Source organism: Mustela lutreola, chromosome 6, assembly GCF_030435805.1.
Source record: "Mustela lutreola isolate mMusLut2 chromosome 6, mMusLut2.pri, whole genome shotgun sequence".
Taxonomy (NCBI): domain Eukaryota; kingdom Metazoa; phylum Chordata; class Mammalia; order Carnivora; family Mustelidae; genus Mustela; species Mustela lutreola.
Window position 1 is genome coordinate 22,837,403 of NC_081295.1, and position 25,218 is coordinate 22,862,620.

The 25,218-nt window shown below is 36.2% G+C and overlaps 1 protein-coding gene across 11 annotated transcripts in view; it reads right to left on the minus strand.

Moving 5' to 3' along the window:
• CEP57L1 (centrosomal protein 57 like 1) overlaps positions 1-25,218 on the minus strand; it is a 72,141-nt gene that overhangs the window by 38,186 nt on the left and 8,737 nt on the right. For 2 of the 11 annotated variants that reach the window (XM_059176919.1, XM_059176913.1), the window contains exons 2-3: positions 4,614-4,702; positions 3,591-3,721 (exon numbers count right to left, since the gene is read on the minus strand). The exons of 7 other annotated variants lie outside the window; for them this stretch is intronic. The gene's annotated coding sequence lies outside the window, so the exon portion shown is untranslated. The remainder of the gene's footprint in view (positions 1-3,590; positions 3,722-4,613; positions 4,703-25,218) is intronic. 2 more of the 11 variants (XM_059176914.1, XM_059176915.1) reach the window with 1 other exon arrangement.

A 25,218-nucleotide genomic window follows, 5' to 3' on the forward strand; every position in this document is an offset into this window, starting at 1 on the left:
TACTATTATTGTATTATTATCAATTAATTCCTTTATTTTTGTTATTAATTGTTTTATATATTTGAGTGCTTCCATGTTAGGGGAATAAATATTTACAATTGTTATATCTTCTTGGTGGACAGTCCCTTTTACTATGACACAGTGCCCTTCTTCATCTCTTGTTAGTCTTTGGTTTAAAATTTACTTTGGGGGCGCCTGGGTGGCTCAGTGGGTTAAAGCCTCTGCCTTCGGCACAGGTCATGATCCCACAGTCCTGGGATCGAGCCCCGCATCAGGCTCTGTGCTCAGCGGGGAGCCTGCTTCCTCCTCTCTCTCTCTGCCTGCCTCTCTGCCTACTTGTAATCTCTGCCTGTCAAATAAATAAATAAAATCTTTAAAAAAAATAAATAAAATTTACTTTGTTTGATAGAAGTATTATTATTCCAGCTTTCTTTGGATATCCGTTTGCATAACAAATGCTTCTCCATCCCCTCACTTTCAATCTGCAGGTGTCTTCAGGTCTATGATGAGTCTCTTATTGGCATCATATAGATGCGCCTCTTTCTATTTTTTTAATAATCCATTCTGACACCTATGTCTTTTGGTTGGAGCATTTAGTCCATTTACATTCAGAGTAGTTACTGATGGATATGTATTTAGTGCCATTTTATTACTTGTTTGTTTTTGTTTCTGGAGATTTGTCCTGTTCCTTTCTAGTCTTTGTCACTTTTGGTCCTTCCTTTCCACTCAGAGTCCCCTTTAATATTTCTTGCAAGGTTGGTTCAGTGGTCATGAACTCCTTTATTTTTTGTCTGGGAAGCTCTTTATCTCTCCTTCTACTTTGAGTGATAGCTTTGCTGGATAGAGTATTCTTGGCTGCAGTTTTTTCCCATTCAGCACATTGGCTACCTCATTCCACTCCTTTCTGGTTTGGCAAGTTTCTGCTGAGAGATCTGCAGCTAGCCAAATGGGTACTCCCTTATAAGTTAGGGACTTCTTTCTGCTTTTAGGGTTTTTTATCTTTATATTTTGCAAATTTAATTACATTATGTCTTTGTGTTGGCCTGCTTTTGTTGATTCTGAGGGGAGTCCTCTGTCTCCTGGATCTGGATATGTTTCCTTTCTCAGATTAGAGAAGTTTTCAGCTACTATTTCCTCAAATAAATTTCCTGCCCCCTTTCTGTCTCTCTTCTTCTGGGACTCTTTTAATATGAATGTTATTATGTTTGATAGAGTCACCAAATTCCCTAGGTCTATTCTTGTGTTCCACAACAGTTCTTTTTTTTGTTCAGCTTCAATATTTTCCGTTATTTTATCTTCTATATCACTTACTCATTCCTCTGCTTCTTCACTTGTGCTCACTGCATCAAGTCTGTTTCGAATTTCAGTTATTGCATTTTTCATTTCTGACTGCTTTTTAACTCTTTTATCTCTGTAGTAAGGCCCCCCTGCCCCGAAATCTTCCACTCTTTTCTCAAGCCCAGAGAGTATCCTTATGATTGTTACTTTAAAGTCTCTATCAGGCATGTTACTTATATGTTTCACTTAGGTCTCTGGCCATGACCTTATCTTGTTCTTTCAAGATGAATTCCTCTGTCTTGGCATTTGTCTTAGTCTCCATCTTCTTCTGTGGGTTAAAAAAGCCTGTTCTGTTTCCTGCTCCTAAGAGTAATGGCTTAATGAAGGAAAGGTCATGTAGTATCCAGGGCCTGGTGTTTCAGGGTAAGTTTCTAGTGTTTGCTGCATGTACTCTGCTGCTATGTTTTGGCTGCTCTATCCTTTAGGCCAGTTGTATGCAGAGGCTCTCCTTGCCTGCAATGGGCAGTGTTGTGTCCTTGGCCAGAATGTGGTATGTTTCAACTAGGCATACTCTGGTCTACTTGTTAAATGAGACCTGCTACTACTTCCAGTAGAAATAAGCCCTGCAGAATACTCTGGTGATGTGGGCAGGGGTTTCTGCTGATCTTCTGGGGAAGGGGCCCACCGTGCTGGCACTGAGGCAAACTTGATCAAGCAGGGCAGTACCAACGAAATGCAGGGTTGTGGGACTTGGTATAAGCTGGTTAGGCAGCCAGTTTTGGCGCTGTACTGATTATGACAGGTGTCTTTGTGTTTATGCTGAGGGTGGGGAGGGAAATGATGCCCGCCTGCTCCTTTGTCCCTAGAGAGGGGACTCTGTGCCCGTTGCTCTCAGAAAATCACTCCAAGAAGAGCAAATAATCTCCTTTCTGTGTGTCCTAGGCATTTCTCAGATCACTGTTTCCATACTATCTGGCTCCAGCTTGTTTGCCTTCTCTCTGGGGGCAGTGCAGTGCCCTCCTGGATCTAGCCAAGCCAAGCCTGCTGACCTTGAAGACTCCAGGCTTTAGGCATGTGGTGTGGGCAGAGGCGTGTGCTGATCTTCTGGGGGAGAGTCTCACCATTCTAGGACTGAGGGAGGTTTGACTGAGAAGGACTGTTGCACCAGAGCACAGAGGTGTGGGATTTGTTGCAAGCAAGCTAGGCAGCTAGTGTTGAGGTGAGCTGCCCTCCACAGGTGGCTCTGGGTTTACGATGAGGAGTGGGGGGGGAGAAATAGTGCCCACCTGCTCCTGCTCCTTTGTCCCTAGAGAGGTATCTCCTGAAGCTATCTCTCAGGGGCAGCTCTAGGAAGAGTGAATTATCTCCTCACTGTGTGTGAATTCCTCACAGGCGTTCCTCAGATGGCTATTTCCACAGGTCTGCCTCTGGGTTGTTTGCCTGACTTCTTTGCAGGAGCAAGGCAGTGCCCTCAGAGCTCTATCCTAGCCAAGCCCTGCTGACCTCTACAGCTCCAGTTTTTGAGCCCTGCTGGATACAAGAACTCAGGAAAACAGCCCCTCCCATTTTCTTTCCCAGCCAATGGCTTTGGGGAAGTGCTCTTGTGCATTCCTCTCACATTCATTATCTTAAATGAGTCTGGAGAGGAGAAATATGATTATATGAGTAAAACCATATTGAAGTTTTTTTTTAAAGAATATAAAGTAATGCCAATCTTCTACAACTATTTTATAAATTAAAACAGAGCATCTAATTGTTATGTGAACAGTTAATTCAACTCAATGCCTTGTAATAAGAGCTGATTTCCAAGCAAACTTATCAATTGCTGAATTTAAAATATCTAGACTTAATGAACATTTTATCTAATTAGAAAGTTAGAAATTTCCTTATTGAATCTGAATCCAGTAAGTTTCAGACTTTACAATGTCTGAGATCACTTAAATGATTAGACTCCCCATCATCTTTACCTGTAGTTTTATCTTGAATATTTAGTTCATGAGAAAATCCTTCTGATTTAATATAGAGTAAATAAAGAAGAACATAAAATTATATAATTACAGTCCAATTTTTAAAAGTGATAAAGCATATATAAAAGACTATTAAATATATTAAAATGTTAATAGATGAAAAAGAGACCGTCATTTTTCTTATTTCAACCTACTTCTACATTGTTTATAATAAATACATATGAGTTTTATAATAACAAGTATTTTCATGCAAATAGTTTCCTCAACTAGATTTCTGCAGAGGAAGAAAATAGCTGAAGATGTACAATATTGATAATTTATATGGATATGTGTTGGGGCACTTACATCTCATTTTTAGGGGTCTTATGTCTCCTATATCAATAGAAACTCAGGGAAGGCAATTATGTTTATTTCTTTTGTAAGTTCCTGCAGTCCAAAATGCTGTGTTCTGCAAAGGGGCATTGTATCCTCAGGGCCTAATCAAAGAAAAAAAAAATTGTAAAATGAATCCCCTGAAACTAATTTGTTAGATTAGCAACTTTTCCCTACTACTCTATGCTAATATTTGTTATGGTTAAATCCAACAATTTATAAATACTGTCTTAAGTTGTAAAAATAGTAACATACTGTACCTTGGTATGTATTTTGTATACAATGTTTTATTATAATATTTTACTTAAGTAAGCAAATCATAAATCTTAGGATTTTAAATTCTTACTGGTAATATTTTTTCAGAAAGTTCTAACTTTCTTTTAAATCAGTTATTTTGAAAGAGTTTCAACATTCTTACAATGTTCATTATATTTGTCTGTTGAGCTTAAATCTGTTTCTAACCATTTTTCCTTAGAAAGGTTGATGGCAATATTAGTAAATGTATAAAGAACTTAGAAATTTGAGTCAACAAATAATGAATTTTAAAGCTAACAGTGCTCATATTAATTGTCACAAATTCACTTTGTTAGCCTATTACAATCTGCTCCCACCCTCCCTCCCACCCCAGCCAATATCCACATACACAAATTGGGCACATTCAATGGCCAGAATTAATTACAGGAGTGCAATGATTACTCAGGCTGCCCAAGGAGGGTGAGCTGTTGGACAATTATAAATAATGAAAGCTCATCTACATAATTGCCAAAATTAATTTCAACTGGTTTTAAAAGAAATATTTCTAAAATGTTTAAGCTACTTTCCTTCCTTTTAGGCCAAGTATACTCTATACAATTTGATCTTTGGGATGACTTAGGATATTATCATAGCTTTTTAATTATATACTATGATACTTGGAGAACCACACTGATACTTCCTGGACGGTCTGTCCCTTCACTGGAAAGCTCCAGACTTAGATTTTGTTTTCTGTCTTTTCACCTCTTGCTATTTCCTGCTTTCCAGTCTGCTTATGAGCATCTGTGTACTTGTCTCTAATAGAGTATCCCTCCTCTTTTGGGTTTCTTAATCTATAGCAAATAAGAAAGAACAAAACAATTAAGTCTCATTCTCTGGCCATTCAGAGATGAAAAATACATATGAACAATACTGGTAGCCCTTAAAGCATTCAGAGTTTAATTATACCACAAAAGGGTGCTATGGGAACCCAGAGGATCATCATAAGAGAATGTGGGTATTTCAGAATGGCTTTCTGGAGGAGGTAGTTTTTTTTTTTTTTTTTTTTTTTTTTTTAAGATTTATTTATTCACTTGAGAGAGAGAGAGTATGCAAGTGGTGGTAGGGGGGAGGGCTGAGGGAGAGAGAGTTAGAATCCTCAAACAGACTGAGCACAGAGCCCAACTAGGGGTTTGATCCCAGGACCCCGTGATCATGACCAGAGCCAAAATCAAGAGCTGGTCCCTTAACCGACTGAGCCTCGCCCAAGTGCACTGAGGAGGTAGCTCTTTATGACAGATGAATGAATAGGACCTGATAGGCAAAAGACAGTGAGAGAATGGGTAGTGGAGAAGATCAAGTGTACAGTCAAAGGAAACAGCATGGTAATAATAAAAACAATACTTTATATTTATTGAATGCTTATGTAAATTAACTTAGTAAAATCCTCATAACATATCTATGAGGCACGACTATTCCCATTTTAAAGATTAGGAAACTGGCACAGAAAAAGTGTTTTGCCCAAGTTCACACAACTAGTTAAGCTGCAAAGTCAGGATTTGGACTTAAGCAGTCTGGCTCTAGAGCGCACACTATTGACTCCCATGCTATACTGCTTGTTTATGCAAAGTTATGAAAGCAAGAGAGAATCTACTACAAGTAATATATAAAGCGGGAAGATGATAAATGAGTGTTGCAGAACAGGGAGGCAAAAACTAGCTCAAAGGAGATTTGTATGCCAGGCACGTGTTTGGATTTTACCATGTTTATCAAACCAGCAGACCGAATGGCAGGATCTGATTGCCTTTGATAAAGATTTCTGTGAGCTCTGAATGAAGAAAAACAACCAGAGGCTAGAAGTCCATTTAGGAGGCTATTCCAAAACTCTGTGAGAGGGGATAGAGACCTAAACCAAAGCAACAGAAGTGGGAATAGAAAGGAGGGGATAAGGGGCACCTGGGCTTGGTCAGTTAAGTGTCCAACTCAGCTCAGGTCATGATCTCAGGGTTGTGAGATTGAGGCCCACCCCCCACCCCCTCACCTTCGGTTCTGTGCTGGGTATAGAGCCTGCTTGAGACTTCCTCCCCCTCCTTCTGCCCCTCCCCACCCCCACTGTGCAAGTATCCATGCTCTCTCTAAAAAAAGAAAGAAAGAAAGAAAAGGAAAGGAAAAAACAAAGAAATAAAGGAGAGGACAAATTAGAGATAAATATGATGCTGAATTCATAAAATGTATGACCCAAATGAGGAAAATCAGTGATAGGGAGAAATTAAATAAAACTGTAGTCAAAGGAGAAAACAGATGGAGGGTGTTGGAGGTATATAAAAGGTTCATTTTAGACATGTTTGAGGTGCTTCTGGAACAATAACAACATAAAAACAGCCAACACTTACACTGAACTTCTCATGTGCCAGACTCTGGTCAAAGAACTTTGTATGAGTGAATCCACTGAATTATCAAGGCGACCCTCTGAGGTATTCCAATTTCATTTTACATGAGGCACCTGAGAAGCTAACTTTGCCCAAGGTCACACAACTATTAAGTGGCTGAGCTGGGACTTGAACCAAGGCAGCCTGGGTCAGAGAGTATTCTGCCTTTAATAGAGCCACATCAGTTGTAGAGATGGATTTGGCATCCAAGAAAAATGGTTTAGACTCAACATAAAAATTTAAAGTCATCAATAAATACAGATGGCAGTTGAAACCATGAGTATTCACTTAGGAATAGAGAATGCAATTAGTTTTTCTCTAAGTGTGGATACCTTGAGGGTATTTGTCAAAAGTGCAGATGAGAGGGTATCACCTAGGTCCACAGAAAAAGAACTTTGGGCCTGGAAATAGTTTTCACTCCCCAGTTGATTCTTATGCACATTCAAGTTTGAAGATCACCAATGAGGAATGAACAAAAAAATGTGTATAACAATGACATTGTGTCTTAGAAGTGTGTCTACCATAAAAATAAACAAGTGCCAAAGAACGATGCTTAAGTAAAGGCCTAACCAAATGTCTTGATGGGTCTTTTCTCAAATCTAAGCCACCATTGTTTTTTCGTGTACCACAAGAAAAAACCCCGGAAACTTCTCAAATAAAGCTGAAACAAAAGAAAGGCTACAAATGAAGAGAAGGATAAATGGAAAATAAACCCACCATGCAGAAAGAAACAGCAAAATCTCTACCTTTCAAGTACTAGGCACCAAGTAGAGGGAATGTTAACTCAAAGACAGTTCTTACACTGCTTTATACTCTGAGTTCATACTACCTGTGAGATTAATAACAAACTCTTAAACAGAGAATTTAATTTAAAATGGTCCCAGGTTGGTAGTCATGCAAATGACTGAAGGAGGAATATGCAAAACCTCTCTGAAGTAATCCTACTTTAATTCAGGCCAATAATGATTATAAGACATATCATTATTTTAGAACTTCTCTTAAATCTGAAAAAAACTCTTAGAATCACTGAAACACAATAAATGGAAAGTCCAGCAAGCTATTCTGAATGCCCAGAAACTGGGACGGAAAGGCTAATTTCTGGTTCTCAAATGTATTCCATACATAATTTCATATGGGTATTGATTATTTTTAGTGGTAAGAACTATAAAAGGTTATTAAAAATTATAAAAATCCTTTCCCTTCCCACATTTAACAATGTTTTATAATTCCCCCAAATATAAAAATCTCACCCATAAAAAAATTACAAAATAAACTAAACAACCAACAACTGAGATCAGACTACTGCTATCCCAATTTTATGTAAATGCTTTAATATTCTCTGGGACTCTGAGAACTAGATGGCCAAGCTCCCCACAGGCCCTGGTAACTGTCCAGACACAACAGGAGAAAGAGCAAACTTTGCTCTTGCCAAGGATGATGATTTATAGTCCCAATCCAATACTCGGTATTTCATCTTTTACTCACAGGCCACAAACACACTAACCAAATACTTGTATTATAGCCAGAGCATTCTGGCCCTTTTTAAGAAAAATTAATCCCTTTTCAACAATGCCACCATAAAAAAAAATTCCTTTAGCATTTTTATAATTTTCCAGAAAAGCTGTGAATTCCTAGTTCAGGCATGCATTTTCCATCTTTTCCAAGGACAGGATAAACACTGCACAAATTATATGCCATAGCTGTTCTGGCATCTTATAAAATTGCAATTTCACTGTATAACAAGCATATCATTATTAGAAGACTAAAATGGCGGGGCGCCTGCATAGCTCAGTGGGTTGGGCTCTGCCTTTGGCTTGGGTCATGTCTCAGAGTCCTGGGATCAAGCCCCACATCGGGTTCTCTGCTCTGCGGGAAGCTGGCTTCCCCCTCTCTCTGCCTGCCTCTCTGCCTGCTTGTGATCTCTGTCAAATGACTAGATAAAATCTTAAAAAAAAAAAAAAGACTAAAATGACTTTAGAATGATAATAAGCACCAACTGATCATTGTGAGGAGTTCCCTCATTAAATTTTTTTTTTTTTTTTTTTTTTTTTTTTTTTTTTTTACAAAGAAACCAGTTATTCAGCCAACCACTGCTAGCTTTTCCCTGCTTTTGGTGGGTAAAGGTCCTCAAAGTCCCTCTCATGGCACAGTCCTGTCTAAAGTAACAAATACAACAATTCAAATCTGATTCCCACTCTTGTCACACCCTGCCAGAGCATCTCTTTCACTCAGGAAAACTGTTTACCCCCGGAGCAAATGTGTACTTGTATCTATGATAGAGGGATTTTCTAAGACTGTGGAAAATGAAGTATCTCACATCCTTATCTCTAATTTAATATTCATTTTTCCATAGAAATAAGGGAATACTGGTTTTATAGTGCCACTGCTGTTCTAAGGATGTTATAAAAATAGTTTCTAGGTGGACTCTGTCCCTGTCAGCCTACTCAGCAGTAACTTTTCAGATGAAATTTATTAGCATGTACTATGTCATATTTTAATTTAAAAGTTTTAATTGGCCTATAATCCCACTATACAGAAATCCCTATCAACATGTTTTTACTAAACAGTAATGTATCAGGTAATAAAACTTAAGCAGCACTAAAATGCACAAAATAAAAAGTAAAATATTTCCTACTCCTAGACCACTGATTCCCAACCATGTCCACAGCTTTCCCCTCTCTGAAGATAACAACCATCAACAGTGTCTTGAGATCAGAAAGAAAGATTCATCAGATTCATAAGATTCTAGAAGCATGGTAATCCATTTCATTACATCATGACGGTTCATTCTTTACCATTACATCCCTTAAAGCCGTTGATAGTCTCTTGGGTTTAGTGACCAGAGACTAACTCTTTTCTTAGGCATTTCCCCCTCATTTCTCTGCATCTGCATGGTTTCACTAAGGAATATGATGTAATGGAAAGGGCTCTGGATAAAATCAGAAGACCTAGGGTTTTTTTCCTCCCCTAATACTTACACAGCATTTGTAATCTTAATTATATCACTTCCTTTCTCTTGGTTTTGAAAAATATTAACTATTTTATAAATATACAGTGGTGGAAGTAGCAATGATAGTAAACTCTCTGATATTTTCTTGGAGTTTCAGTTTCCTTACAATTTGTCCTTACAAATACTAATCTCTGAGCCCTTTCCTGGTTCCCTGTGGCTGGGCTAGCTAACTCTCTTCTTGCATACTTATATGCTTAATATATTATATTGAAATATTCTGGGACACCTGGGTGGCTCAGTCTGTTAAGCGTCCGCCTTTAGCTCGGGTCATGATCCCAGAGTCCTAGGATCGAGTGCCACATTGGGCTCTCTGCTCAGCATGAGGCCTGCTTCTCACTCTGCCTGCTGTTCCCCTTGCTTGTGCTCTCTTCTCACCCACTCCCTCTGTGGCAGATAAATAAAGAAAATCTTTAAAAAAAAAAAAAAAGAAGAAATATTCTGTTCATGTCCTTCCCTTAAATAGCAAGCCTTAAAAACTGGAATCCAGCTTCATTCATATTTGTAATCTTAGCACTTAATTCAATAGCTAACAAATGCTTGTTAAACTGAAATGAATTAAAAGCCATGTAGGAAAAAAAAAAAAAAAAGCCATGCAGAGTTCCAAGGTAAATCCTAACAAGTCACCTCAATAGAAAGTAAAAGGAAAATGTCTATGCCATTCAGACAAAAGAGAGTTCCAATGACGAACAGTAGTGTATGAGTTATTCTGCCAAAAAGCAACACAAATACCTAGGTTTGTCATAGCATTGCTCTCCTTGGTATTCAGAACTCCATATTCATAATTCCAATTCTTACACCTACTAGCAAGCTGCATATCTTAAGCACACCAACTTCTGATTCATATATCTGAAGTGAACAACTGTTCACAAAAGGGCTGATCTATTGATGGACAGAGTTGTTGACAAGCTTATCTGTAAAGAGATACCACTAAGTCTTTATTTATTTATTTATTTATTTACCCCTGCCCCCACCCCGTCAAGCCTTTATTTATTTATTTATTTATTTATTTATTTCCCCGCTAAACCAGACTTGTTGGCACAGCTGCTAGGGTCTTAACATGAGAAACAGCATATGTTTTTGAACTGCATGGAGGGCAAAAGGGCAAAATCTAATTTTCCTGCCTAGCTGAGGTAGCTTAATTAAGATAATCAAAATACATTTTACTTAAAATGCACCTCTGAAAATTTGTATTAGCTTCCTCTTAAATATTCTAGTTCTTCAGCAGTTTTCAATGTGCATACTTTACTTTTAGCTGACTGTGCCAAATGCTGCAAGTGCTGAGGACCTTCCAATGTACCCCAACAGCCAAAATACAGGAGGCATAGAAGAGACCTTATGATGACTAAGCATGGGATCTTTCTTGCTCTTAAGAATTTCTCTTGCATCCAAACAGAGTCTGCCTGTGACTGTGTCTACATAATTTGCTTCATAAAATATTGAGATGACTTTTCAGGAAAGCTAATGTTAGGAATTGGCATAATTTTCAGTTTTCATTCCATTTCAATTCCCATGATATTTGCTGAGTGTCTAACATGTGTCAGATTTTTTGCTAAGAGATGGAGGTGGACAGGAAGAGGTTATAGTCTCAGGTGAAATAAATGAAATGCCTAAACAACTCAGGGTTTTGAACTTGCTTTGAACTAGTACAAATTTGGTGCCTTGCAAAAAGTAGAGGGTTGACTTCATGATGCTGATTTCATCATGACAGTTGACCAAGTTTGCCAGTCTAGTCCAGACCAATCCTGGCTAAGAAACCTAGTCTCCTTTAATATGACCAACTTTCATCCTTTAGTTAAAAGCTTCCTATCAGCTGCAAATTACAGCCTATCAGGAGGCAGAGGAGAGGGGCACCTGGGTGGCTCAGTCTGTTAAATATCTGATTCTGGATTTTAGCTAGGTCATGACCCCAGGGTCTTCAGATCAAGCCCTATATCAGGCCAGAACTGTGCTCCACAACCAGCATGGAGCCTGCTTATGATTCTCTGCTTCTCCCTCTGCCCCCTCCTCCCTTTCTCTCTTAAAAAAAGTCTCTGAAATGCTAAAAAGGGAGAAAATGACATCCTTTTTTGACTAAAGTTTATACAAATACAGATAAGTCAAAGCTGCTAAACTCAATTCTTTAAATAAAATGTATATAGTCTTGGGGTGCCTGGGTGGCTCAGTGGGTTAAAGCCTCTGCCTTCAGCTCAGGTCATGATTCCAGGGTCCTAGGATTGAGCCCCACATCAGGCTCTTTGCTCAGCAGGGAGCCTGCTTCCTCCTCTCTCTCTGCCTGCCTCTCTGCCTACTTGTAATCTCTGTCTGTCAAATAAATAAAATCTTAAAAAATAAAAAAAAATGTATATAGTCTTACATAGTATATTCTTCGCAACTGTACTAAAAGGCAAAATCTAAAATTATCAATACTTGAAAAGTATTATAATTTACAAAACCTTTATACATCAAATTTTAACTTAGCCTTATAAAGTGGCATAATATCGTTATAGTTATTTTTGAACACACGAGGAAACCAAGGCAAAAAGATGAAGCAGCTTGCTTACTGTCATAGGTGTAATATGTGGCAAAACCAGAATTCAAATTCGGGTTTCTAGACTCTAAATATGGTGCCCTTTTTGTTTTTGCACTGCTTTCCATAAATTGTAGTTAATCCAATTTTCCCCTATATTAGCCTCATGAAAAAACAAACTAACAGATTAATTTTCCTAGTGCTATTTAAGCCAAAATTAAAGCAAGCTTGCATTCCCTTAAGTGCATACAGAGACAGTGAGTAGACCAACCAACACAGCTGCTGACAACAGACAGATGCCAACTTAAGGTTAACAGTTTTCCCTTGTATAAATAAATCCACACATAGAGAAACATGTTTGGCTGAGTATAATTCAATTTGTAAAATTTCCAAAGCAAACAAACATTACAACTATCAGAATTGTTTTCCCTTGAAATAGAACTCCTGTGGAGATAACAACTGAGAAAAACATAAAACATCTTTAAAACAAACTCTATTCTCTTCTTTAAAAAAAAATACACATACATACCCCCAAATAAGTATTTCTTTCCATTTCTCCCTCCTATCCACTAATCCCTCAACTGCTTCTGACAATGAAAGAATAAAAAATTAGCAATATTTTTTGAAGTTGGTAATTCATAACTCTTCCAAAGCCATCTATTATCTTTAATTTAAAATTATCTTTAATGTATTATAGTTTCTGTGATTTGATTTTAGTTGCCTTAACAAACATAATTTTATTTTAGCAATGTCTGCACATATCTGTCTTCCTCTATAATCCCTCAAGAGCAAGGGACCGTATCTTATTCATTATTCTGTTATCCACTGGACTTATTATAGGGTAGTCATTTAATAAGCATTTGTTGTCCTCAAATCAATAAATGCAGTAGAAATAAGTAAATACAAGACTAACAGTTAGCAAACATTTATTTATAAATGAATGCATATATTTTACTTCTATGAAATCAGGATTCACCTTTATTTTTTTTTAAAGATTTAATTTATTTATTTGAGAGAGAGAGCACAGAAGGAGGGGGAGAGGGAGAAGCAGTCTCCCAGCTGAGCAGAGAGCCCAACGTGGGGCTCGATTCCAGGACCCTGAGATCATGACCTAAGTGAAAGGCAAACACTTAACTGCCTGAGCCACCTAGGCTCCCCGAGGATTCACCTTCAAATTATATTTGGCAATATGTTTTTTTTTTCACTGTGGGACATAAAGTAATGCTGTGCCTTATAATCGTTGGCATCTTGGATTCAATGAACAAAGTCTTTATAAAATATATACATTAAGAACATTCTTTTCGGGGTGTCTGGGTGGCTCAGTGGGTTAAGCCTCTGCCTTCAGCTGCATTGGGCTTTCTGCTCAGCAAGAAGCCTGCTTCCCCCCTCTCTGCCTGCATCTCTGCTTACCTGTGATATCTTTCTGTGTTAAATAAATAAATAAATAACATCTTTAAAAAAAAAAAAAAAAAGGAACATTCTTTTCATGCAATTGAGTAAGTAAATGCAAAGTGCTGATCATGGATCTCTAAATTACATAAAGATGTAAGGGGGTGTGCCTTACAGATGTCTCCCCTGCTCTACCAAATCAATGAGTTAGGAAAAAAATATATATATCAGCGAGTTAGGTCTTCGAGAGCCAGAACTTTATTTTATTCATCTTTGTACTTCTAGTATGTGCTCTCTAGGGGCACAATAAAGATGAGCTAAATGAATAAAAACATCTGGTCTGGGGAAAAGAATGACTGGGGGAAATGGAATGATCAATGCTGTAAAGGGAAAAAACAAATTATAAAGACAACTAGGCTTAAAGAAACAAAAAGAAACATACTTACTTTAATATTTAAAGTATTGATGATCTACCATTCACTAAAGATTCATACTATTAAACAGTATTTACCAAAATACTAGCTTCATAGGATATTAATCGAAGTTACTCCCTAAATTAAATAAATTTCCAGCAAATAAACTTGCTGAAATGGGTAACACAAAATTAACCAACTTCTTCACCTGCAAGTTTTTTTAAAAATTATTTAATATTAATCCAGATTTTAATTTTTAATATTCCACTTTATTATCTTTAACATTCTACTATCATTGTGAATTTCCAAAAGAGGGATAAAGCATGCATTTCCCAAACTTATTTGCAACAGAAACCTTTTTGGGGTGTCCTCTTGAGAAACGAGCATTCCACAGAACAGACTTTAGGTAATATCTATATACAGAATCTTCAAAGTAGCTCTACACAGAAGACAACTATCAAGATATTATGATACGTAACTGGTAACATGAAATAACAAGTGTTAACAGAAAAAACAAATAGCAAATTGTCCAAAACATCCTGTTGCATATATAGAAATTCCTATTTCCAGAATAGGAGGGTAAAGGAAGAAAAAGAAACCTCCTTCTTAAAAAAGTTAAAAATTGTAATGATCTTATATTTAAGCTCACTTGATTTAGTAAATAACCACTCTGGTATATCTAATTAAATGGCACCAAAAAACTGTCGAATACTTTCAAAAGTACCTGACAGATCATAATGTAGTCAAATTATTGGGACAATACTACATTATCTCATTAACACAACTCATGAAACAAGGAGGGTTTATAACAAAGAGTACAACCGAGCAACAGAATTCAAACAATTGGTGTGAAAGTACTTTGGAGCAAGAAGTAGAATTTGTCTCATATATTCTAAATGAATAGAGTCTAAAAAAAAGAATATATCACAATAAGATCTCACAGCCATCATCATCCCCTTTTGAATAGAGGAATATAAGGAAATATAATTCGGTTCAAACAAAATGAGAAAAATGAGGAACATTAAATTCTTAGCCTTTATACACCCTGGGGCCAGAGATTCCTCCCTCTACTACTACTTACTGGTGGGCATTATATATGGATTCACCAGTGCAGTGGTGATAATACTAGTTCAAACTAGTTCTGTGACCTTATCCTAATTAGTACCTAAACCCCCTCCCAACTTTATTTACAAAATAAAAGGGTTGATTTAAGTTATCTTGAAGTTTTCATCCATTTTTAAAATTCTACTAAAAGAGAGGCAAATTTACTTGCATGTTGAACTTTTTTTTAAACTTCTATTGAAGCCATATTTTTGAGCTCTAAAACAATTAAAATTTTATCTTTGCAGTGAATACCCCTATAAATACTTTGGTAATCTTATCTAGACAACCATTAAGATTTTAAACATTTAAAGAATACATAGTTTTAATTATTTCAACAAGTATTTGTTTACAACACCCTCCTTCTAGAAAGACTTTTAAATGACTTATAAAGTTACATACAAAAAAGGAAGGTAAGGGCACCTGGGTGGCTCAATCCTTAAGCGTCAGCCTTCAGCTCAGGTCATGATCCCAGGGTCCTGGGATGGAGCCCCACATCAGGCTCCCTGCTAGGTGGGAAGCCTGCTTTCCCTCTCCTACTCCCCTTGCTTGTGTTCCCACTCTCCCTGTCTCTGTCAAATAAATAAATAAAATCTTTAAAAAAAAAAAAAGGTAGGTAAAATAAAATACGAAAAATTCTGACAAAATGTTGAATTAATATGAAAGAGAAAAGTTCACCTCCAATCTAAATACAGAAATACCGGATAATATGTAACATTTGCAAGTAAACAGCCAAGCTCAAATGCAGAAAAAGAAATGGTTAAGTGCCAAAAACAGAACAGTTAAGCCATACTGGTGAAAGGGTGCTAGGTTTTTAAAAATGTTTAAAATGACTTCTAAAATCAGACTTATTAAATGTATAAGTCTAATGTATTAAATTGACAAAAGCTGCTTAATTACTTAGAAAGATGTTACTTATTGGAAATGAAGATCTGCCTTGATAGTTGTTTAAAGTATTTGAGAAAATATGATAGGCTAAATAGAAAAATGCAGTTTGAAATACCTAGCGTACCTAAATTTATAAGTGCTATTCATGTTTAAGGAAGACTTAATCTACTAGGTTTACCAGTTAACTAGCATTAATCAAAGAAAAAGCCAAAGTCCTAATTCCAGGCAAAGACTACTAGATCTAAAATATGATCTCGTAAAATTTTTAAGTTAAATTCAAATGGCTTAGGAAAAACATTTTGAAAATTGCAACTTTAATAAACTTTCATAAATTTAAGAAATAAATTAATAAAGCCTTTTAAAATTACAACTAGTTAAAACAAACTAAAAGTATTACTTTTCAAGACCAAATGTGTACCTCAGATACTAAAAACAACACTTTGACAAGGATTCCCACTATTAGTGGTAGTATTCAACATCGAGCTGGAGAGTACACCAAAGGATAAATAAAACAGGAAAAGAAACTAAGATGGATAAGAATTCAAAAGGAAAGAAAAAAATTGTTATTTGTAGGCAATACAATTATTTACATAGAAAAGTCAAGATAGGGGCGCCTGGGTGGCTCAGTGGGTTAAGCCGCTGCCTTTGGCTCGGGTCATGATCTCAGGGTCCTGGGATCGAGTCCCACATCAGGCTCTCTGCTCAGCAGGGAGCCTGCTTCCCTTCCTTTCTCTCTGCCTGCCTCTCTGCCTACTTGTGATCTCTGTCTGTCAAATAAATAAATAAAAATCTTTAAAAAAAAAAAAAAGAAAAGAAAAGAAAAGTCAAGATAATTTGCATATGCGTGGTTGCCTGGCTCAGTGGTAGAGCATATGACTCTCCAACTCAGGGTAATGAGTTCAAGCCCCACACTGGGTGTACAGTTTACTTTGATCATCATCATCATCATCATCATCTGGATAATCTATGTGGAAACTGTAATATATATATACATATATATATATAATACATATATTTTTTTTTCAGACAGTAGTAAAAAAATCACAAGAATCATGGGGTAAAGCCAAATAAAATTTGTAAAATCTTTGTGAACAAGATTTATTAAAAGAAGGGACTGTTCTTCTAACTATTAAGATTTATTATAGGGGTGCCTGAGTGGCTCAGTTGTTAAGCATCTGCCTTTGGCTTAGGTCATAATCCCAGGGTCCTAGGATTGAGCCCCACATCAGGCTCCCTGATCAGTGGGAGGCCTGATTCTCCCTCTCCCACTCCTCCTGCCTGTGTTCCCTCTCTCGCTCTTTCTCTGTCAAATAATTAAAATCTTTAAAAAAAAAAAAAGATTCATTATAGAGTGTTAGTAATTATAATAGTGGTATTGGGACAAGGTGAGAAAAAGAGACCAATGGAACAAAACAGAGTCCAGAAATAGACTCTGGTATTTATGGGAATTTGGTATATGAATACGAGGGCATTTTCTTAGGAAAAGGATTACTATTCACAATTTGTGCCAGGATAACACACTATCCATACTGTAAAAAGTAAACGTCTATCTTTATTCCATGCCAAACACAAAAATAAATTCCAGCTAGACTCAATGCCTAAATGTAAACAACAATCTTTAACTGTTTTTGAAGAAAATATAGAATATGTTTCAGACTTTGGGTATGAAAGACTTCATAATAAACAAGACAACTTACAAACAGGGAAAGTGCTAACAACTAAACTAAAATTAAAACTCCATGCAACCGAAGATACCACTGACAAAGTTTTAAAAAGCAACACATGTAACATATAAAAGATTAGTACTGGAATTACCAAAACTCCTACAAATTTTTGAGAAAAAGCTCAATAAAGGGACAAAAGATATGAAGAGTAGTTAACAGATGAGGAAATATGGATATCCAAAAGCCAAAATGATACTCAACTTCGGGAAATGCCATGCAATCTGGAAAATGGAAATTAAAACAATGAAAAATTATTTCACACCCATCAGACAAAAACTTAGAAAAAAGTCAATATTTGGCAAGGATGTGGGGAGATGGAAATTTCCATGAATGACTGGTGGGAGTTTAACTGGCAGAAAATTTTGGAAGACAATTTAAAAATTGTGATGCTGTATATACCCTATTACTTAGCAACCCTACTTCTCAGTATTTATGAATGAAGCCTAGAAAAAAATGTAGATGTATACAGTGATGTTAATTGTAGCCTTGCTTGTAATAGAAAAAAAGGGGGGAAAAAAAACAACTTAACTATATATTAACAAGGGAATGGAGATAAATTGTATCACATTCATATAATGAAACATCATATGGCAACTAAATAAAAATTAGATTCACATTTAGTAACATAAATAAACTTTAAAAATATATTGTTCAGTGAAAAAAGCAAGTTATAGAATGACAGTATTATAAGTTGTCTTTTATATAAAATCTTTTTAAAACATGAAAACAATATATTATAATACTAAGGACACTTCTATATACATGTAATTTTTTATTCCATCAAAAAAAAAAATGAAGGAAAATGTTAATATTTGAACAAAAGTTACAAAACAGTGTTTACTAAATTACTCTTTTTTCCTTTTGTTTGAAATATTTAGTATTTTTAAATGACACAAAATTTTAAAATCTTACCTAGATATGTATATACTCACATAAAATATGTGGATATGAAAAACAGTAGAAAATAACAGAAAAAGAGTAGAAAATCAAGAATGAAGCCAGCAATGAGATCGGTCTCCAAAATTTATGTCATAAATTGTACATACATGTTAGAGCTAGCTCACAAATCTTTCAGAAAGGGCAAAATAAATACATATTAAACAACTTTATTTTTTACAAATGTATTAAAATAGCCAGAAATATTGGAAATTTAGACATTCCAAGCACATCAGAGTAACCTGGGAGACACCAAAGGCAGAAGAACTGGAAAAAATTAAAGAGTGAATTTTTTTTTTTAAGATTTTATTTATTTGACAGAAAGAGATCACAAGTAGGCAGAAAGGCAGGCAGAGAGAGGAAGAGAAGCAGGCTCCCTGCTGAGCAGAGAGCCCGATCAGGGACTCGATCCCAGGACCCTGAGATCATGACCTGAACTGAAGGCAGAGAATTTGACCCACTGAGCCACTGAGGCGCCCCTAAAGAGTGAATTTGATTCATTTATTTCATTCATTTACTGCAGAAAGAAAATAACACACATGAAAGAAAATCACTATATTCTAAGACTAGTATATATGAGAAAATAAGCTTTTTAAAGGCTGAGAAGGAAAGAATTCAAACTGATCTTGCTGGAAAGAATTCAAATCAATTTTCCTAGGGACATCTTAAAAATAAAATCTAAAGATTCAAATAGAAAAGCTTCTGGGATTCACCTGGGCAACATACACACATACATATATATATCTAAGGTATACACTTAACACTTGGTTGCTGTGCTACTTTCTAACAAATCAAAATAAGAAAAACTAGGTAAGCAGCTGGAGGCAAAACTTGAATATTACAAGTTTTTTTTCAAGAAAAAAATGGGTAACTATGTATGGTGACAAATGTTAACTAGACTTAATTGTGGTAATCATTTCACAATATATACAAAAATCAAATCATTATGTTGTACACCTGAAACTAATACAATGTTATATGTCAACTATATCTCAATAAAAAAAGAAAAGTCTTCGAATAAATAACCTGAGAAAGTAACCACAGAGCTTCCTTTACTTATTATCTAAAGATTCATAAGGAATATATACATCTTTTTCAACTACAAAATTAATTTCTCTCCTTTTCCATCCCTTTCACTTTATTTCCTTTTCTTTTCTTTTGTTCCATGAAGTGGAAGTGATTTTGTAATAGTACTGCACAACAGCAATCATAAAGTAGTATCTAATTTAATTACTTTTATTGTCTTTTACAAATCTAAACCAGGAGGAAGTAATGAACAAAAAATTTAAGAAATTTTATTAACCTCCTAGGTAATAGTACACACTTTCCATAAACTCATAATATCATGCTTTTCAAAAAAATATATTTATTTATTTGAAAGAGAGAGCATGAGCTGGGGAGAGGCACAGAGAGAAAGGGACAAGCAGACTCTCCACAGAGTGGGAAGTTCACGTGGGGTTCGATCCTAGGACCCCAATATCGTGACCTGAGTGGAAGTCAGACCCTCAACCCTCTGAGCCATCCCTCTGAGGCGCCCCTCATGCTGGGCTTCTGATTAAATATGCATCTCAAGAAACATGGATGATAATACAGTGAGAACTAATATGTACTTCTTATGTTTGATGTGATCACTATAAATGCAGGTTAAGAAGGTCAACAATTTTATCACCAATCGCTCATGGCAGGCTACCTCTAAAATCATAATGTGCAATGCAATAATCTTGCTCTAATATAAAATAGTAAAATTCCATTGTCATCTATTACTCAAAAAAGAAAAAGAGAAGAAAAAACAAGTAAACATTTGGAGATAAAAATTGCTTGTGATACTAAACAGTAGACAATTAACATAATTTCTTTTAAAAACAAATTGAAGTCAGTCATCACATAAGGAAATATTGAAGGTTCAGATGACTTCAGCATGGCACAGAAAGGTGAAAGTAGGGGAGAAACCATCGATGGGCTTTTGCAAACCTGTATCACTAGGCAGAAAAGTAGCAACGAAATGGCAATGTAGACAAATAACGGGGATCTACTCCTAATTGTAAGAAGTCTCCCCAACAAATAATTTACACGTGTAACACTCATCCAAATGCACATGTTAGCAACAGATAACAGTAAAGCAGCACTGAAATGGAACTGCTAGTACAGTCTCCTGATATGTCCTGATAAAGCTCTCCTTGTCCCATCTTTGGGTTGACTTAAAGCCTCACTCCCAAGGGATATTTTTGAAAACAATGCTTAAATGGTTGAAGTATCCAGTATACTCTTTTTAAAAGTTTTTTTTAACCTTTTAACATTATTGATAAAAATAATTAATAATTTCAGAGCCCGTAGAAACTTTATTAATGAAAATATAAGTAAATCTAGGCACAGACATTATTACATCTTTCACACAAAATTAACTCAAAATGGAGCATAAACCTATGTGTAAAACACAAAACAGTAAAACATCCAGAAGATAACACAGGAGAAAATCTGGGTGACCTTGGTTTCAACCATGACTTTTCACATACAACACCAAAACACATAATCCATGAAAGAAAAACTGAGAAGTTTGCCTTCATTAAAATTTAAAAGTGCTTTGCAAAAGACACCATCAAGAGAATGAAAAGACAAGCCACAGACTGGGAAATATCTGCAAAACAACTATCTGTTTTTATCATACCTGATAAAGAACTTGTGCCTCTTTAAAATGGGCAAAAGATGTGAACAGATGCCTCACCAAAACAAGATAAATACAGGTGGAAAATAAGCATATGAAAAAATGATCAATACTCTTTTAGGGAATTGCAAATTAAAATGAGATATCATCATTTACCCAAAAGAAGGGCTAAAATCCAAAACACTGACAACACCAAAGGTGGTAAGGATGTGGAGCAACAGGAACAGGAATTCTTTGCTGATGGAAATGCAAAATGGTATGGCTACTTTGGAAGACAGCTGGGAATTTACTACAAAGCTAAACATAAGATTACACAATCCAGCAATCATGCTACCAGTTATTTATTTAAATGAGTTTGAATTTTATGTGCACAAAGAAACCTGAATATAAATGTATTTTATAGCAGCTTTCTGTATAATACCAAACATACAACATTCTGGAAAAGGCCAAACTACAAGACAATAAAAAGACCAGTGGTTGCCAGGGGTTCAAGGAGAGGGAAGAAGGCATAAATAGATGGAACACGGGTAATTTTCAGGGGTATGAAACTATTCTATATATATGATCCTACAATGGTGGGTACACGACATTATGCATTTGTCAAAACCCAAAGAATGGAAAACACGAGAGTAAACCCTAATGCAAATTATGGGCTTTAGTTGGGGAAAAAAATAAATAAATAAATTTACTTCAACTGCCCTCAGTTCACAGATGAAGACTCTGAGGCCCAGAAAGATCAACAGACGTGCCCAAAGTTATACAGAAAATTAAGGGCCTCAGCTATAGTCTGTTATTATGAATAAAGGTCAAAGAGAGGGCTGTTTGTTGATTTAATTCAGCCCTGTTAAGACTTGAGTTGGGCTACCATTAAAGACCTTTGAGGCTTTCTGACCATGTGAGATATTAAACACAATAAGGGTTCAAAGAATAAAGAATTCAGCTTAAGTTTTGATTCTTCCATTTTAAATACAAGTATGAGTAAAAGGCCAAGAAACTAGAGCTGTGGGCATGGCACCTCAAGAAGGCAGAAAGCACGGGTGAGCCTGGTGGGATTGAGGAGGGCACGTACCGCGTGGCGCACTGGGTATGGTGCATACACAATGAATCTTGGAACACTGAAAAAAATAAAATTTAAAAAAAAAAAAGAAGAAGGCGGCAGAAAGCCCTTCTTTGGAGAAGGCAGAAGAATGAACACTTGGGCTCTAACTTGGTATTTATGCTCCATTGTTTGTTACCACCACCCCCCCATCTGTCATCAGAAAAAAACTACTGCTTTTTTTTCTGAATACCCGCCTTTTGGCGGGAAGGCAAAGAGCACTATCAAGAAGAACATGAGTTTTGTCAGGAGGCAGACAGGCAAGGTTTCCACTTCCAGCTCTGCCATTTACTGGTTTAGGTGTTTTGAGGTAAGTTATTTAAACTCTCTGGGCCTCCGCTTGCTTATCTGTGAAAATGGGGATATTATCCTCTTCATAGAGTTACTGGAAAGAAAATCCATATAAATCACCTGGCATAATACAGGCACAGAGTAAACACACTTAATATTAACTACTGATAACAGCAATTATAACTATTAGATTTTACATATGTGTGAATGTGTATTAAGCATGTCTTAAAAGTTTTTAGGATTAGATAGGACATAGGAAAACAAATATACAAACAGAAGAATGGTGCTGCACACTTAAATGCATTATGTACATTATTTTACGGAGTCTTCTTAACGAGCCTATGAAGTAGAGAGTCAGCCAGTGGGTCAAGGATTTAAGGAGCATCTACCATGTGTAAATCACTGTTTGAGACACTGAAAGTAGAGTAGTAAACAAGACAGGATCCTTCACAGAGAAGAATACAAAATAAAACAGATAAATATGTTCAAGTGGATAATTGAATTGCTGTGATGAAGATTAAAAAGGGTATTAGGTGGTCTGCTTTAGCTAGAATGGTCAGGGAAAACATCTCTGAAGATACAGATTTTGAGATAAGTCTAAACCAGTGAGGAAGGCAGTCATTTGAAAATCTTAGGTAAGAGCATTCTGAGTAGAGAAAACGGCATATGCAAGGATCTTAAATTTGGTATACTCAAAGATCGGAAATGGGTAACAACATGTTCTGTCTTTTATAGATAAAGAAAATGGGGCTTTAGAAAGATTAGCAATATGAATAAGGTAAATGGCAGAGGCAAGAATTTAAATGTCTAGCTTCAAGTCAATGGTCTCATGGAATTGTTATGCTGCTTCTCCCCAAAGTTAGCAAAACACCTCAATCTGTTCTCAGCTATGGAAAAATTCTGCTTCCCAATCTTCTGAATGTACTTATGAAAATTTACCAACAGAAAGCAGTTCTTCTAAATTCAAGAACATCTGTTTACTTTATTTGTTGTTATCAGAAATAAGGCAGACAATGGGGCACCTAGGTGGCTCAGTCGTTGGCTTAGGTCATGATCCCAGGGTCCTGGGATTGAGCCCCACATTGGGCTCCCTGCTCTGTGGGAAGTCTGCTTCTCCCTCTCCCACTCTCCCTGCTTGTGTTACCTCTCTCACAGTGTCTCGCTCTGTCAAATAAATAAATAAATAAATAAAATCTTAAAAAAAAAAAAAAAGGCAGACAATATGAAACTAAGACTCTAAATTAAACAGTATAACACTGTATCATATTAAATAAAATTTTATGTATTAATTATATTTCCCTGAACAATACATTCTTTAAATGTTTCATATCATATAGATATATTGATGAAACATGGTGTTTTCAGTAATTTTTATAATAAAGCTGGACATGGAGGTCTTGCTAAGAAATAGATCTTTTATGCTGCTATTTTATGAAAAAAATAATTGCTGTATTTTTACTTTTTATAACTTTCCCAATTAAGAAGCCTAAAACACAAAATATTAAAAATGAATTTTAAATTTGAAAAAAAAATGAAATATAATTCAAGGATCTCGTTAAAAATTTTAGAGAATGTTGGCAATAGTAAGCTTATACAAAATAACGCTCTTCAGTTAATCTACAAAGCACTTTTATAAACGTTTCATTAATCTCAATTGAACTGAGTGACAAATATTACTTTACATAAAGATGCTTATTTATTTGAGAGAGAGAGCAAGCATGGTGGAGGGTGGGGCACAGATGGGGCAGAGGGACAGGAAAGAGAATCTTAAGCAGGCTCCATACCCAGTGTGGAGTCTGATGCAGGGCTTGATCTCATTACCCCGAGATCATGACTTGAGCTGAAATCAAGAGTTGGATGCTCAACTGACTGAACCAGCCAGGCGCCCCCAAAGATGACTATTTTATTTTTTTTAAGTTTTTTTCTTTATCTATTTGACAGACAGAGATCACAAGTAGGCAGAGAAGCAGGCAGAGAGAGAAAGGGGGAAGTAGGCTCCCTGCCAAGCACACAGTCCGATGCAGGGCTCGATCCCAGGAGCCTGGGATCATGACCCGAGCTGAAAGCAGAGGCTTTAACCCACTGAGCCACCCAGACGCCCCAAAGATGACTATTTTAAAAGATACAATATCTTGAGTACCAATATATGCCAGATGCAAATAGAAACATTTTATATGCATTACCTCATTAAATCTACACAGTAGTCATTGGGAAGTAGGTGATTATCCTCCTTGTACACATAAGACAGCTAAGGCTATCTCGTATCTGACATCCAAGATTAGGGAGGTTAAATAATTGGCCAAATTCATACACCTAGCAAAATGCAGACTTGGGATTCAAATCCAAGATTATGGGGTTCTGAGGTCCATGTTCTCCTTACTATTTGAATATATAGCTATACTTCTCAACAAGTTAAGATTTCATGTGCAAAAGTTGTTCCAAAGCAGTACTAGGTACTGTTCACTTGCATGACTTTTAAGTCCTTCAAACAAGATATTAACATGTGCAAACTTGGACTCAGTATCTTCCCATCCCAAGACTGGCATTTCTAGTATATTCCCTACTCTGATTAATGGAAGGAATTAAGTCTTCACCATCTGGAGAGTAGTCAACCCAGGACTTTTTTTTTTTTAAACTCCCATATCCAAATAGTCATTAAATTCTATTGATTCTACCTCCTAAACATCATCCTTTCTTCATTATCTCTCAATAAACCTTCAGCTACTACTCTATCTCTTTGGCTCACTGCTCAGCCAAGCTTCTTCAAAGAGTGGGCTATATTCTACATAAACTTTATGCTTTTTTTTTTCTTTTAAAGATTTTATTTATTTATTGGACAGATAGAGATCACAAGTAGGTAGAGAGGCAGGCATAGAGGGGGAAGCAGGCTCCCCGCTGAGCAGAGAGCCCGATGTGGGGCTTGAT